This window comes from Mustela putorius, unplaced genomic scaffold (genome assembly GCF_011764305.1).
Source record: "Mustela putorius furo isolate JIRA1106 unplaced genomic scaffold, ASM1176430v1.1 tig00003834_pilon_pilon_pilon, whole genome shotgun sequence".
NCBI lineage: Eukaryota > Metazoa > Chordata > Mammalia > Carnivora > Mustelidae > Mustela > Mustela putorius.
In genome coordinates this window covers 121111579-121125536 of record NW_025421987.1, presented here as the reverse complement: position 1 = coordinate 121125536, position 13958 = coordinate 121111579, and the positions used below count along the sequence as shown (strand labels likewise).

At 41.0% G+C, this 13958-nt stretch overlaps 1 pseudogene; it reads left to right on the top strand.

Moving 5' to 3' along the window:
* The first annotated feature begins 3452 nt into the window (after positions 1 to 3452).
* LOC106005974 overlaps positions 3453 to 13958 on the top strand; it is a 41352-nt pseudogene continuing 30846 nt past the window's right edge.

Below are 13958 nucleotides of genomic sequence, written 5' to 3'. Positions count from 1 at the left end.
ATTATAACACTATAGTATTCCACTTTTTTTCAAACTGGTTTCTTTAACTTAGTAACACACATTTAACATTTCCTATGTCATGTGTGGCTTTGATAAATCATTTCTTTGTATTGCTGAATAGTTTTCCATTGTAAGGATATACCACCTTTTTTTTTTTTAGATTTTTATTTATTTATTTGACAGAGAGAGATCACAAGTAGGCAGAGAGGCAGGCAGAGAGAGAGAGGAGGAAGCAGGCTCCCTGCTGAGCAGAGAGCCTGATGTGGGACTTGATCCCAGGACCCTGAGATCATGACCTGAGCCGAAGGCAGCGGCTTAACCCACTGAGCCACCCAGGCGCCCGATATACCACCATTTGTTTATAGAGTGATATATCGGAGAACATATTGGTTGCCTCCAGGTTCCAGTAACTATAACTAAAGTTGCTATAAACATTGCATGCACATTGTATATGTATATGAGTTTTCAAATTACCAAATTATTGGGAGTGTGGTTGCTAGGTCAAACAATAAGACTATGTTTAGCATTGTTAGAAACTGCCAAACTGTCTTCCGAATTGCTTATACCATCTTGCATTCCCACCAGCAATAAATGAGAGGTCCTCTTCTTCCACAACCTTCCCAGCAATTGGAGTTGTCAGTTTTTAATTTAAAAAAAAAAATTAGCCATTCTAATAAGTGGGTAGTGGTAAAATGGATATATTTTTAAAAGTAGATAAATGCTTTATGGTTAGATTTTTTAAAAAATGTTTAAAGGCTCATTGGAATTTTTTAAAATAAGAATTCTCCTAAGTGTATATTTCCCTGCTTATATAAAGAAATCATTCGTTTCTTTTTTTTTTTTTTTTTAAACAACACTTTTTTTTAAAGATTTTATTTATTTATTTGACAGAGAGAGATCACAAGTAGGCAGAGAGGCAGGCAGAGAGAGAGAGGAGGAAGCGGGCTCCCTGCTGAGCAGAGAGCCTGATGTGGGACTTGATCCCAGGACCCTGAGATCATGACCTGAGCCGAAGGCAGCGGCTTAACCCACTGAGCCACCCAGGCGCCCGATATACCACCATTTGTTTATAGAGTGATATATCGGAGAACATATTGGTTGCCTCCAGGTTCCAGTAACTATAACTAAAGTTGCTATAAACATTGCATGCACATTGTATATGTATATGAGTTTTCAAATTACCAAATTATTGGGAGTGTGGTTGCTAGGTCAAACAATAAGACTATGTTTAGCATTGTTAGAAACTGCCAAACTGTCTTCCGAATTGCTTATACCATCTTGCATTCCCACCAGCAATAAATGAGAGGTCCTCTTCTTCCACAACCTTCCCAGCAATTGGAGTTGTCAGTTTTTAATTTAAAAAAAAAAATTAGCCATTCTAATAAGTGGGTAGTGGTAAAATGGATATATTTTTAAAAGTAGATAAATGCTTTATGGTTAGATTTTTTAAAAAAATGTTTAAAGGCTCATTGGAATTTTTTAAAATAAGAATTCTCCTAAGTGTATATTTCCCTGCTTATATAAAGAAATCATTCGTTTCTTGATGGGAGAAGGAGCATTCAATTGTTTGGTAGTGCTTTGGTTCTTGTGCCAACATCATTGTCATCAGCTGGGAGCGTGTTAGAAATGCAGAATCAGGGGTCTTAACCCAGACCTACTAGATCAGGATCTGCATAACAGGACTCCCAAGTAAATTATGTACAAGCACGTATGAGAAGGATTGCTCGAGAATTATTATATCACAGATTCGTAAAGGTGGAAGGGATCTGCCGTTCGGCAGGTAAGGGAACTCTCCTAGAGCTTTGTGTGCTGTGTGTGGTTTCTGTGTCCTTGTTTGTATGCAATACTCTGTTGCTAATCCTCTTGAGTACATACTTTCTCAAGGAAGGTGACATTTTGCTCCAGGTTATGCAATCAATTATTGAAAAAGACAAAAAAATAAGCCTAGTGTCATCCCTCAGTAATGTAAAACAATATAAACTCAATCTGAAATCATAGTGAAAGTCATTGGGAAACTTATACTTACATTACACAAATTCAGCGTGAAGATAATTTACAAAGCCCATCAGTTGTATAAGTGAAGCAAGCTACCAGTCATTCCTGGCTGAGTATTCACTGAGCAGAAGGCATGTTGTCACTCACATTAAGGTAAAGCACCTGGTCTCCATTTGGCCTCCAGGAAAAACTAAAAATAATAATAAGGAATCTTTTATTTACCAATACTAACTATGCAGCTGTGAACTCTTAATCTTACAATAGCACTTAATCACCAGCTCACAAGAACATAAATAACCCCCAGGGCCAAGGATTGATGTAAACATACTAATGTGAGCTCCTAGTGGCACAGTGGTTCAAATCTGTGGCTGCCACTGGAGAGAGGGGAGAGTTCAATCTACCCCTTTCTCAGCTGGGAACAGATACCCTCAGACAGTGCTCAGCCCCAACTCCCATGTCTTGATGAGGTTTGAGATGCAACACCCAGGGACCCCCCCACCAGCCCCAACAACCTAAGGTTGGGATGTCCTCAGGGACACCTAGAATGTATTCAGCACTGCTGGTGTGAATCTGGGAAGCAAAATCCAAAATCCCTGATGCACACAACATGACCCCAAAACAGCCACAAAGGATCTGGTTAGAGATGCAGACTCTTGGGTTGTACCCCAGATCTGCTAAGTCAGAATCTGCATTTTAACCAAATAACCAGGTGATTTGCATGCACATGAAGTTTGCTGAGTACTGGTATGGAAGGAAATGCGCTAAGGGACAAATACCCAGGTGAAGGGAAAGAAAAATTCTTCCTCTATCCTTCAAGTTCTTTTAACTGGACTAAGAATTAAATTTACCTGAGTTATAAACAGGAGGGGGGAAAGAAAAGTTTTTTACTATGTGTGCAAGGAGACCCAAGATTGAAACTGAGACCTAAAGAATAGAGCAAGGTAGGCAATTTTTATACTTTTCAGACAAAGAGACAATAAAGTTGTGCACAATTCACAATACAAAGAAAACTTGTGTTTGGGAGTTTTAATTAGTCAGGAATTTGGGCTTATCACAAAAAGTGACAAGCATTGTTAATATAGGCTTTTTGGTTCTAAATTTCCTATTTCAGGTGACAAGGATGTTTCTTTACCTCCTCGTACGGGGGGGGCACCTTTCACATGGAGGGGGTTATTCCTTACTTTTAGAGGAGGCTCTATGTGTCCTTCTCACACAGGCTGTCTCTTAGTAACTTTTTAAAAGTAGCCAATATGCCAAAGTGACACATTCTGGAGTAGCCTGCCCTTGGTCCCCACACAAGATATGCTTTGATGGTGAGTAACTTGTATTCCTACCCCATAAGCCTTATAACTGAAAGCCATTAATATAGACATAGATAGCAAGATGTAAAGAACAATTCTAAGATTAATGAGAACACATATTATTTCTAGGAACATAACTTAATTGCTAATACAAAGATGGCTATTGGAACGGTGAGTTAGGAACAAGGTCCTCAGAGACCACAACGAGAAATTAAAACGAATTGCTTGCAGCTTGTTTGTTTTTCAACTTCATCCGTCCTTGAGAAGTGCCCTGTTCCCGGGAAGCCCACCGAAGTTACTCAAGGGAGGAGATGTCCAGGAACAAAGAAAATCAGAAATTTCCTGGGAAATCGCACTGTTAAACAAATGCCTTTTAAGTCCTGCTTGAACGATTACAAAGTTGTGCTCAGTTCCTGTGACTGCTTCCAATTGTAAGAATAATTGACCAAAAGGTTTCTGGCTGGCAACGTAAAGGGGCCCTGTCATTTGTGTTAGAGGAAACAGTTCTTTAAGAACTCGCTTCCTGGGGCACCTGCATGGTTCAGTGGGTTAAGCCTCTGCCTTCTGCTCAGTCATGATCTCGGGTCCTGGGATCGAGCTCCGCATCCGGCTCTCTGCTCAGCAGGGAGCCTGCTTCTCCTCTCTCTCTCTCTGCCTAGCTCTCTGCCTACTTGTGATCTCTCTCTGTCAAATAAATAAGTAAAATCTTAAAAAAACAAACAAACAAACAAACACAACGCACTTCCTGTCTCCTTACTTACTACAAGTAATAAAAACCACTTGCCTAAATCAGAAGACTTGGGGTGGTCGATTGGCAGATGCACCCCAGCCAGCAAGCCCTTGGAGTTTGTGACAAAATCAGATTGGGATCTGTCACTAAGCTTCAGCTTCTTAGGCCTAGTAGCCATTTCACGGGGTCACACAAAGGAATGCATGACATAGAAGCACATAGCTTGGTGTCTCTCCCATGGAAGTATTGAATTAATATTATTTTTCTAGATTATTGTGTGAAATGTCTCTTCTTCAAGAGTAGAACAATGATTTCTAGTTTCATCATTTGTGTACATCTTGCGAAATTTTATTTATATAAATAAAAAATGTATCATGGTATAAGAACTCCCCCCCCTCCTTTTTTTTTGGTGTTGCTAAAGTGGATTTCGGGGATTTGAGTATATATTGAATTCTTTTCACAGTTAACAAAGACTGGGGGTTGAAAGCAAAGATTATTTGTGGCATGGCTCAAAGGCTAATGGAGAACATCTAGAACTCATAAGAAGAAGCTGTCCAGGCATCTCCTGTGCTCTTTCCTGGGTTTTTCTGGTAGAAAGTATTGCTTTGCCCTAGTGGGTTCCATTGAGGTTTGTTAAGCCCCACACTGCATCCTTTAAGCCTCCTGTCCCAGTCCCAGCTACAGAAACACTTTAAAAACTGCTACAAGAACTGTGCTAGGGGATTATTAGGGGTTTTCCCTCCTATCCTCCTCTTCAAGCTTTCACTTTTATCTTTTGTTTTCAGGGTTGTTTGTTTGGGTTTTTTTTGTTTGTTTGTTTATGATGCAGTTGAATGGTCTGGAATGAGACATGACTGGGTTTAAATCATGGTTCCTCCATTTGCTAGCTTTTTTACAGACAGTAGTGACCAAGACTCTGTAAGCCTCCGTTTATTCTTCTGTTAAATGGGGATTGCACCATCCTCTGAAGTTGTGGGGATGAACTAAAATTATGTACGCAAAGTGCGTAGCTAAATGGTTCATAGAAAATGTTCAGTAAAAGGGAGCTCCATTGCAAGGATTTGTTTCTTCCCTGAGGAAGCTGCCTTCTGAACCCCCTTCTAAAACCTCATTACATTCTGGGGCGCCTGGGTGGCTCAGTGCGTTAAGCCTCTGCCTTCCGCTCAGGTCATGATCTCAGGGTCCTGGGACCAAGCCCCACATCGGGCTCTCTACTCAGTGGGGAGCCTGCTTCCTCCTCTCTCTCTGCCTGCCTCTCTGCCTACTTGTGATCTCTCTCTCTTTCTGTCAAATAAATAAATAGAATTTTAAAAATAAATAAATAAAACCTCATTACATGACAACCTGAGCCATCGATGCCCCATCCTAGTCTGAGACTGGCTACCCGGACGCTGCACCTGGCTCTGATCTCAAAGCCTCAGGGACGTGCTTCTGAGTGCAGTTCGTTTGAAGTGTGTGTATGGGTTCTTTCAAGAATATTTACAAAATTCTTGACCTTGGGAACAAAAATAGGAAGTGAGAACTACATAGCTGAAAATCAAGATTTTAGAATAGTGCTTTTAGCATGTAGCATTAAAAGACACTGCCGATGTTTGTGGAAAATTGTCAAAGTTGAAGGAAAGCTTTAGTTATCAGTCTATTTCAAAAAGAAAAGGCAGTTGAACAAGTACACCTATTTAAGGAGAAATCCAAGGAGTAACTCACCCAAGCAGAAGTAAGCCCCAGCTTTTGATGGAGCAGCTTTAGAACTGATGGACTACTGAAAGGATCGCTAAGAAATATGTATTTGCTCTCTGCACCCCACCTTTCTCAGCATGTAACTTCTAAGACCCTTGGGATTTTCAAAGTGATAAAACTCTTATTATATATGAATGAGATGACTGGTGGTTGGAGCTCCTGGTCAACCTCAAGATGTCAACTGGTTATCAGGTTAACCAACCAAATAATTAGAGGGTTGACCTTTCAACCCTCTCCACACACATACCATCCATATACCCCCAACCCTATACTCTAGACCTTTAGGCCTTTGTAATGAATCATACACAAAAATTCTACTCAACGGGGTTTGGTAATTCCTGGTTGGTGAAGATGAAGAGGTGTTGGGAGGGTGGCAACATTGGAGGCTATGAATCCCCACATCCTTTCCCGCATACCTTTCTGTATGCATCTCTTCCATCTGACTGTATATTTTTATAATAAACCCATAATCTTGTCAGTAAACTGTTTTCCTGAGTTCTGGGAGCCACTCTGGCAAATTAATGAAACCAAGGAGGAGATTGTGGAACCTCCTGATTTGCAGCCAAGTCAGATGGAAGTTGGGAGTAACCTGAGGACCCACCCCTTGAGACCTGTGTTGAAGTATGCAAGGGAAGGGCAGTCTTGTAGAACTGAGCCCTCAGCCTTAACCTGTGGGATCTGACCCTCACTTCAGATGGATAGTGTCAGAATTGAATAGTAGGAACCAGCTGATGTCTGTAAAGAATTAGAGAATTGCATGGTATGGGAAAATTCCCGTAAGTTAGGAGTACAGAAGCATTCTACGGGGAGAGTTCCGAGAGTAAAGGTAGAAGCAGAGGACTTTCTTTTATTTGCCCTCAGTGTGCAAAGAAATTAGGGAAGAGAGCTTTTCTACTCAAAATGTCCATCTCTATTTTTGATGCCCTAGTGGGAAGAAGCACTATAAGAATGGCCCCTATCACATGCTGAGTAGAGGTCAGCTGAGCTTTCCTGTTCATTGGATGATGTCCCCTATTCCAATATTACATCATGACCTTCCCTTACATGAGCTATTTTGGTAGATAGAGATAGAGCAGCAGAGACAGAGATATTTTAGTGATAGAGCAGCATCCCAGGCTTATGAGGAGAGGATCCCTGACCCTCTACCCATCTTTAGTCACATCCATTGATACAGGACACATTTGGGTATCCTAGCTTGGTACCAGGGGATTGTGAGCCAAAGGAAGCAATCACACCTCTTTTGAACATACACGCCTAATTTAATCAGATGTCTGTTTTAAAAGCATACCTGCTTAACCAAGAGTGATTTGGGAGGAGAGGAAATATAATCTTCTAAAGTTGAAAGAGGCAGATTTTCTGTTATGTCCGCATGGTGTCCTGAGCACAATTCCACAGGAAGTGACCACAGTGGTATCCTGGGCTGCCTCACTGGCTAATACTGACATATGTGACAGTGTAGCCAGTAGCATGCAAAATGACTTATCAATTATTTTGTGGTGCTCACCCAAAATCTCTTTGGATACCATATCTCTTTGGCCTATATCAATTGGCTGCTGTTTAAATTTTCTGACCATCAAGCTGAAGATCTCACTCTCTTTGTCTTCTGCTCATTTGATTTTTCAGTAGGAATAACCGGTCTGTTTAAAATAAAGTAATATAAAGAATTTGAGTAATGTCTGCTTGATGACCAAACTAATATTCTGTGAACTAATATCACTTTGTATCTCAGCACATTTTTAAGTCCTTTCTTTCCAGCACATGGAAGAGTTATAATACAGTGTAAAATCTTGGGAAACACTTCCTGTTCTGAATATAGATCAATAAAATACTACTGTCCATTCCTGAGAGCCAGAACATACGTGATTTAAATGGAATCCTTTCCTGGCATGAAACTGGCAGTGATGGAGTTTTCTCTTCCTGCGGTGCTGATCAGAAGCCAGGAGTCAGGGGTCATGACATACTATTCCAAATCCTACATGTTGTCATCTTATAAATTACACTGCCCACTGTTGATGGACAACTCTGTCACCTTCCCTTCCAACACCATTGACCAGTAAAACATAACAGATCTCTCCATATCTAAATACCCTCCCTAGCTGGGCTATTCAGGATCACTGTTCTCTTCCTTTTGACGACAGAGTATTTGTACAATCATCCCTTTGTTATTTGAACTTGGGCTTCTACAGCTGAATTTTCATTCTAGTTCTGTTTTATACTGACTGTGACATTAGACCAGTGGTCTAACTATTTTTGGCCTTGGTTTCCCCCTGTGTGAAATAAGGCATAGCAGAATGTCTGGCGAGATAACTGCCGATAATTCCACCCATTCCTGTACACACTCCCATGTGCCATTCTTTGCTTCAAGAAATGGAGTTTATTTCCCCTTGTCTTGAATCTGGCCTTTGAGTTGCCTTTTTCAAAAGATTCAACAGAACTGATGCTGTGTCATTAAGCACCTGTGAAAGAGCTACAGAAAATCACTGGCAACATTCAACACTGAAGAGAGCTTTGGCTTCACCGAATGTAGATAATTCTGCCTCATCTGTTTATTGGTTGCATGAATATCAGTGATGCACTCACTTCAGAGTCCATTTTCTCATTGTGAAATGGGGTCATTGTATTAGAACTCCCTGGGGCACTGTGAACTGGTCAGCAGAGTATCTGGCACTTAGCCCATAGTCAAAAAGTAACAGTTATTAATATAATTATTAAAACATGCACCTCAAGTCAAGTTTTGTTTAGACAACCTTCTCCTCCTAAAAAATCCCCTAGCTCTCATAAGGAGGCTATGTCTCTTTCTGCTGATCCAGGGAAGGTACCCTTCACATGAACAAGTTATTTGCTGCTTTCACGATGACAAAGGAAAGTCAGTGTGTCCTGCCACCTCCTGTTTCTTAAGTAACTTTAATTCAAAATAATCAATATGCCAAAGCGGCATATTTGGGGGGTAGTCTGCCCTGAGTTACCTAATACTCATCTTCTCTGTGAGGGTCTTACTTACAATTCCTTTGCTTTTTTTCTTTGGAATCACTAAAACCCACAAATAGATTTAGAATCCAGTTTCAGAAAGAATCGGGAAGGTGCCAACTGCAGACAGGATAAGGTTTGTACAACTGGGGTTAGAGAGCACATTTCATAGATAAGAGAGAACTGATGGCTACCCTCAGTACTCCAGCTGCTAATTAGTGTTCAACAAAGCCACATCAGAATAAGCACTTTGAGATAATTGCTTTCAGGAGCCCTCTAAGTGCATCCCTTAACAGCTGACTTCGCTCTGCACAATGTTGGGTGTTGTTGGGGAAGAGAACATCAAACTAAGAATGAAACACAAAACACAACAAATAAACAAGAAATACCTTGTAAAAACTTCCAGTTCCTCTGAATTGATCACTAGCTCCTTTTGAACCAATGTGTTGGATCTCGCTGTGATTTCTTGCCTGCGTTTTCACAGCTGTTAAAATGAGAAAGACAATTTCCCCTTTCGATTACCTTGTAATAACGTTTGAGATGGCCAGTCAGTGCTCTTGGATTGAGAAACCGAAGTACCCAAAGATTACACAGCAGGCAGGCTTGGAGGGCACGAGCCTCAGCGAAGAGAAAAAGGAAAGGAAAGGAAATGAGATTAAGCTAATCCTACTTTATCTCCAATTCCACTAATGATTAGAGCTGAGTTGCAAAGAGATGAATTTTCTTTGACCTATATAGAGCTTGAAAAAAATTGAGGTACATTTAAAAATTGGAAGATGTCTCATCAAAATCTGGATTTTTTTTTTCTGGCTTCTCTAAAAAAATAAAATAAAAAACAAATAAATCCAGAAGACTGGGAACAGTGGGCCAAGCTCCTCCCACTTGGCCTCAGTGAACAGGAGCTGTATGAAGTATGAAGCTCCTTAGATGCAGCATGTGAATGTTCCCTAGTGTGTCATAGGCCACACCTGACCTACCCCCTGCATCTATGTTACCTGTCTACACCTTGCAGATACTGGAGTGAGAATCTCAAGGTTTTTTCCTTTTTTGTTTTGTTTTGTTTTGTTTTAATAAAACACTAATACTAAGGTTACAAGAATAGGATCATGACACTTCTGGGATTCCTAGTATACACTAGAGCCATAGTGCTACCCCAGAATACTCCCCCAATTCTTACTTTGCCCAGCCCCCCGCCCCCGGTTTCCTGTGCTATTGCAGTTCTCACGGCAGTGTTGCTGCTGATAAGACTGGGACTCAGATGAGCTAATTTTAGGAAGAATTTTGACATGCGTGCTGACCTAGCTCCTGTCACCACTCTTGCTATCACTACCAGTAGCATGACAGAGAGAACTAAGAGGCCCTGGGGCACTATTTGCCCCAGAGGACTCTGGAAGGCCAGGGAGCCCAACCCCTCCACCACAGGGCTACCTTCTTCTGGCTCTTTCTGAACAAGGACAGGAAAACAAGTCTCTCTGTTCCCCTGTACGATGCTAATTTCTGCTCTGGAAACGCTGGCCTACTGTTGGCCAGCTGCCCACACCCCACAGCCCTCTGGCCACTGAGCACACTCTCTCAGGCCAGCCTCCCCAAGTCCTTATTGTGGCTCCTCAATGGGTAGGCTGAAGGACTTCTGTTGCAGTCACCCATCTGGGCCTTTCTCCTCCCAACTCCTGAGGAGAGGAAACCTCTCCCCTCCCATGTCTCCAAGCTCATTCTCATTTCTGGTCATAGAGCAACTAATCTGTCCCTCATGAGGAAAGCTCCATGTGCTGGTTTTACTGTCTTGTCTCTCAGCTTCAAAACTACTCTTCTAAACTCTGCTCTGTGATGCCAGGGCTGGGTCTCTGCAAACCACATGTATCAGGATTTAAGCACAGAAGAAGAACTGGTAGGAGATAAATATATAATACACAAGTGTATATAATCATATACACTTAAATGATTCATGAATCAGGGAGCATGCCATCTAGCAAGTAGTAGGAGTCCCCACATATATGTACATTTTAATATTTATTTATTACAAGGAACTGGCTTAGGCCATTGTGGGGACTGGCTAAGCAAGTCTGAAAATTTAAACTGTACTCTGTGGGTCAGGCATTCAGAAAGAGAAGTTCACAGCCAGACTAGAACCTGTAGGCATGAACCAAATACCCACAGGAGAGATTTCTTCTCTCTGTCTCTCCATGTCTCTGTCTCTGTGTCCCATTCTTTCTCTCCTGGGAAGCCTCAGCCTAGCTTTGAAGGCCTACCAAAATTACCCAGGGTCATCTCCCTTACTTAAAGTCAAAATGACTGGGGGCTCTTACTACACTTGCAAAATCTCTTCAGAGTGACACCTAGATAAGCATTTAGGTGAGTGGTTGGAACCAACCACCTATCCAAGTTTACGCATGGAAAAATCTACAGTTTACCCCTTATCAGCTTGGTACCTATACACATGTTCTCAAACCATGCTTAAATCTCTAAGACAATAAACAGTCACAATTCTGCCAAACATGATACAAATGTTCTGCAAACAACCACAAACCTGCAAACCACTCTCCCAGAAGAAAATGTAAAGTTCTTGGGTGACATTTCGGCTTCTCATTCTTTTTTGGTATTCTCCAACTTTAATACTGAGTGAGGTCCACAGTAGACTATGATTAGCATATTTATATGTTAATAGTTATAAGAAGAAAGACAAAAATATTTCATACATATGCACACATAGACAAAAACATATTCATACATACACACAAACATATTCATATCAAAATAAGGAAGAATAACTATTACAGTTGACATTTTGCAACTGATTGCATAGTAGCCAGTGTTGATAGCTACCATATACTTCCACTGCCCATATTTCATATGCCCCTTGCTCTTGGGAAGCATGTTAACTGGCTGTGATTCTTTGCCAAATGGAATACCCAAAGCTTCATTACTAAACTGTCTGGGCCATTAACAGTCCTTCCTGAACTAGATTGTTATAGTTCCCCATTGACTTCACTCACAGGACATGGTGTTGCTAAGAGATGTTCTGGATGATCTTCTATATCCTAGATGTTCTCCACCTTACTCTCATTATGTGATAGCATTCCAATGTCCCCTTGGTAATCAGGATCAATCACCCTAGCTAGTCCAGCTGTCCCCTTCTTTCCCTGTTGGTTCATGGGCAGGAAGGGCTTAAACTGGCTACATTGCCATCTTAACTTTCAGCTCAGTGGCATCATGGTTGTGTATCCAAATGGAAGAATTCTTCCCCTTGGAACTAAGACCTCATAAGCAGAGCCTATGGTTGCAGAGATTTAAAAAAAAAAAAAAAAGTTTGTAGGGGCTTCCCAAAGAGTAAATCCACTCCTATTTCTACCCTAGATTCCTGAACCTGTGATTCTTAACTATGGAAGAAAGCTCCACTTGTTGAAATCTAGAGCACATACAGTCTCCTAGAGAACTTTGCCTTGCCCTGCACGGTATTGCCACCTAACTAGTACCATAACCAAGTCTTTAAAAGATCACATCTCTCTTATGTCAAAGCCAGCTGCTTTGGGGTGATAGGAAACGTGGTAAAAACAATGGCTTCTATGAACATGGGCCAACCTCTGTACTTCTTTTGCTGTGAAGTAAGTTCTTGACAGAATTGCTGCTGTGTGGAATACGATGACAGTGGATAAGACATTCTATAAATCTACTGATAATAGTTTTGGCAGAAGGATTATAAATCCATACCCTGAAAGCCTATTTAATCAGAAAAAATGGTGTATCCTTTTCCATGATGGAAGCTGTCCAGTGTAATCAACAATCCACAGAGTAGCTGGCTAATCACTCCAGGGAATGGTATCCTATCAGCTCTTCAGTGTTGGTTTTGTTTCTGGAAGACAGAGAAGTCAATATCAACCATAGCCATACTGATGTTGTCAGTGAAGTCCATGTTGCTGAACCTATATGTAGCCTTCATTTCTGCCACCATGACTACTTTGTTCATGAGCCTACTGGACAATGACAGAGGTTCTTGGGGGAAGGGCAGATTGGTATCAAAAGAATGGGTCATCTTCTCCACCTGATAATTAATATCCTCCTCTGTTGAGGTGACCCTTTACACAAATAAATATCTTCCTGCCCTCTGCCTACCTAGAGAGGTCTACTCATATATCTCTTCCTCAGACTTCCTTGGCACAAATTTTCTAATTGTGTTTCTTCTAAGTTTCTGGCCAACTAGCCAAATTATTGGCCACAGTCTATGAACTAATATGCACTCATACTTCCAGCTATTTCTCTTTTCAAACAAGATGAACACTGCTCAAAATTTTGTATGCAGGAGGATTTTCTTTCAACACTACCCTTCTGACCTGTCCCATCTATTTCTTTTCTAGTAGCATCATGATCAGCTGGCCAACACCTTGGAGCTCTGTGAGTCAGAGTATTCCAATTACTACTTTGGCTCCACTGTCCATTATGATAGCCACAGCCACTTGTCCTTGGTGATTAGTATCTTTACTTTACCCCTGACATCTCAGGGTCTCCTTGTTCCCATTGCATCTAGGAATCTTAGTTAAATAGTAGTGGTTCCTTCAGAAAAGAGTCACCATAGAATTTTCAAGGAATCTTTACAAACTTATTTCTCACAGTAATATGAGAAAAGTGTGTCCCCTTGCCCTCCAAAAACAGGTGATTAGGTCTCCTGCATGATGCATACACTCTCACATTCCAGTCTTCCCTGTCGTTGGATACTTTTGTCTGCAGTATACCAGAGCAGTTCTGGCATTTTAACTTTATTCAGTACAGCCCACCATTGGCTCCATATTTAAGAGAATCCTTCCCTCAAAATGTTGGAACCATTCTTAGACTTTTGAGCCAAAATAATAAATCCAGAATCTTTGCTTAAGGGGCTCATATCAATAAATTTAGCCTGATCCAATTTTATATCTCTTCCACTATAATCACAGGCCTTAAGTATTCATTCCTACAAATATTCTACAGGTTTCTGTCTATATAAATGTTAAAAACCCTGTCATTCTTAGGTGTGTATTGACCTCCTCACAAGTAACTCTTTGTACCTTGTCCTTTGGTTCTTGCTGGGACATGAGTCCAATTCTAAGTCTGAAAGCAAACTGGGTCAAGGTCTTCAAGAGAAGGAATAGTGCCTAGAAGGGGAGGCCATTATAGATTCTGCAGACAAAGGAAGGTTGCACTCCTTGGATAAAATAGAGGAACTACTTCTGCTGCCAAAAAAGACTCAACAGGATTTA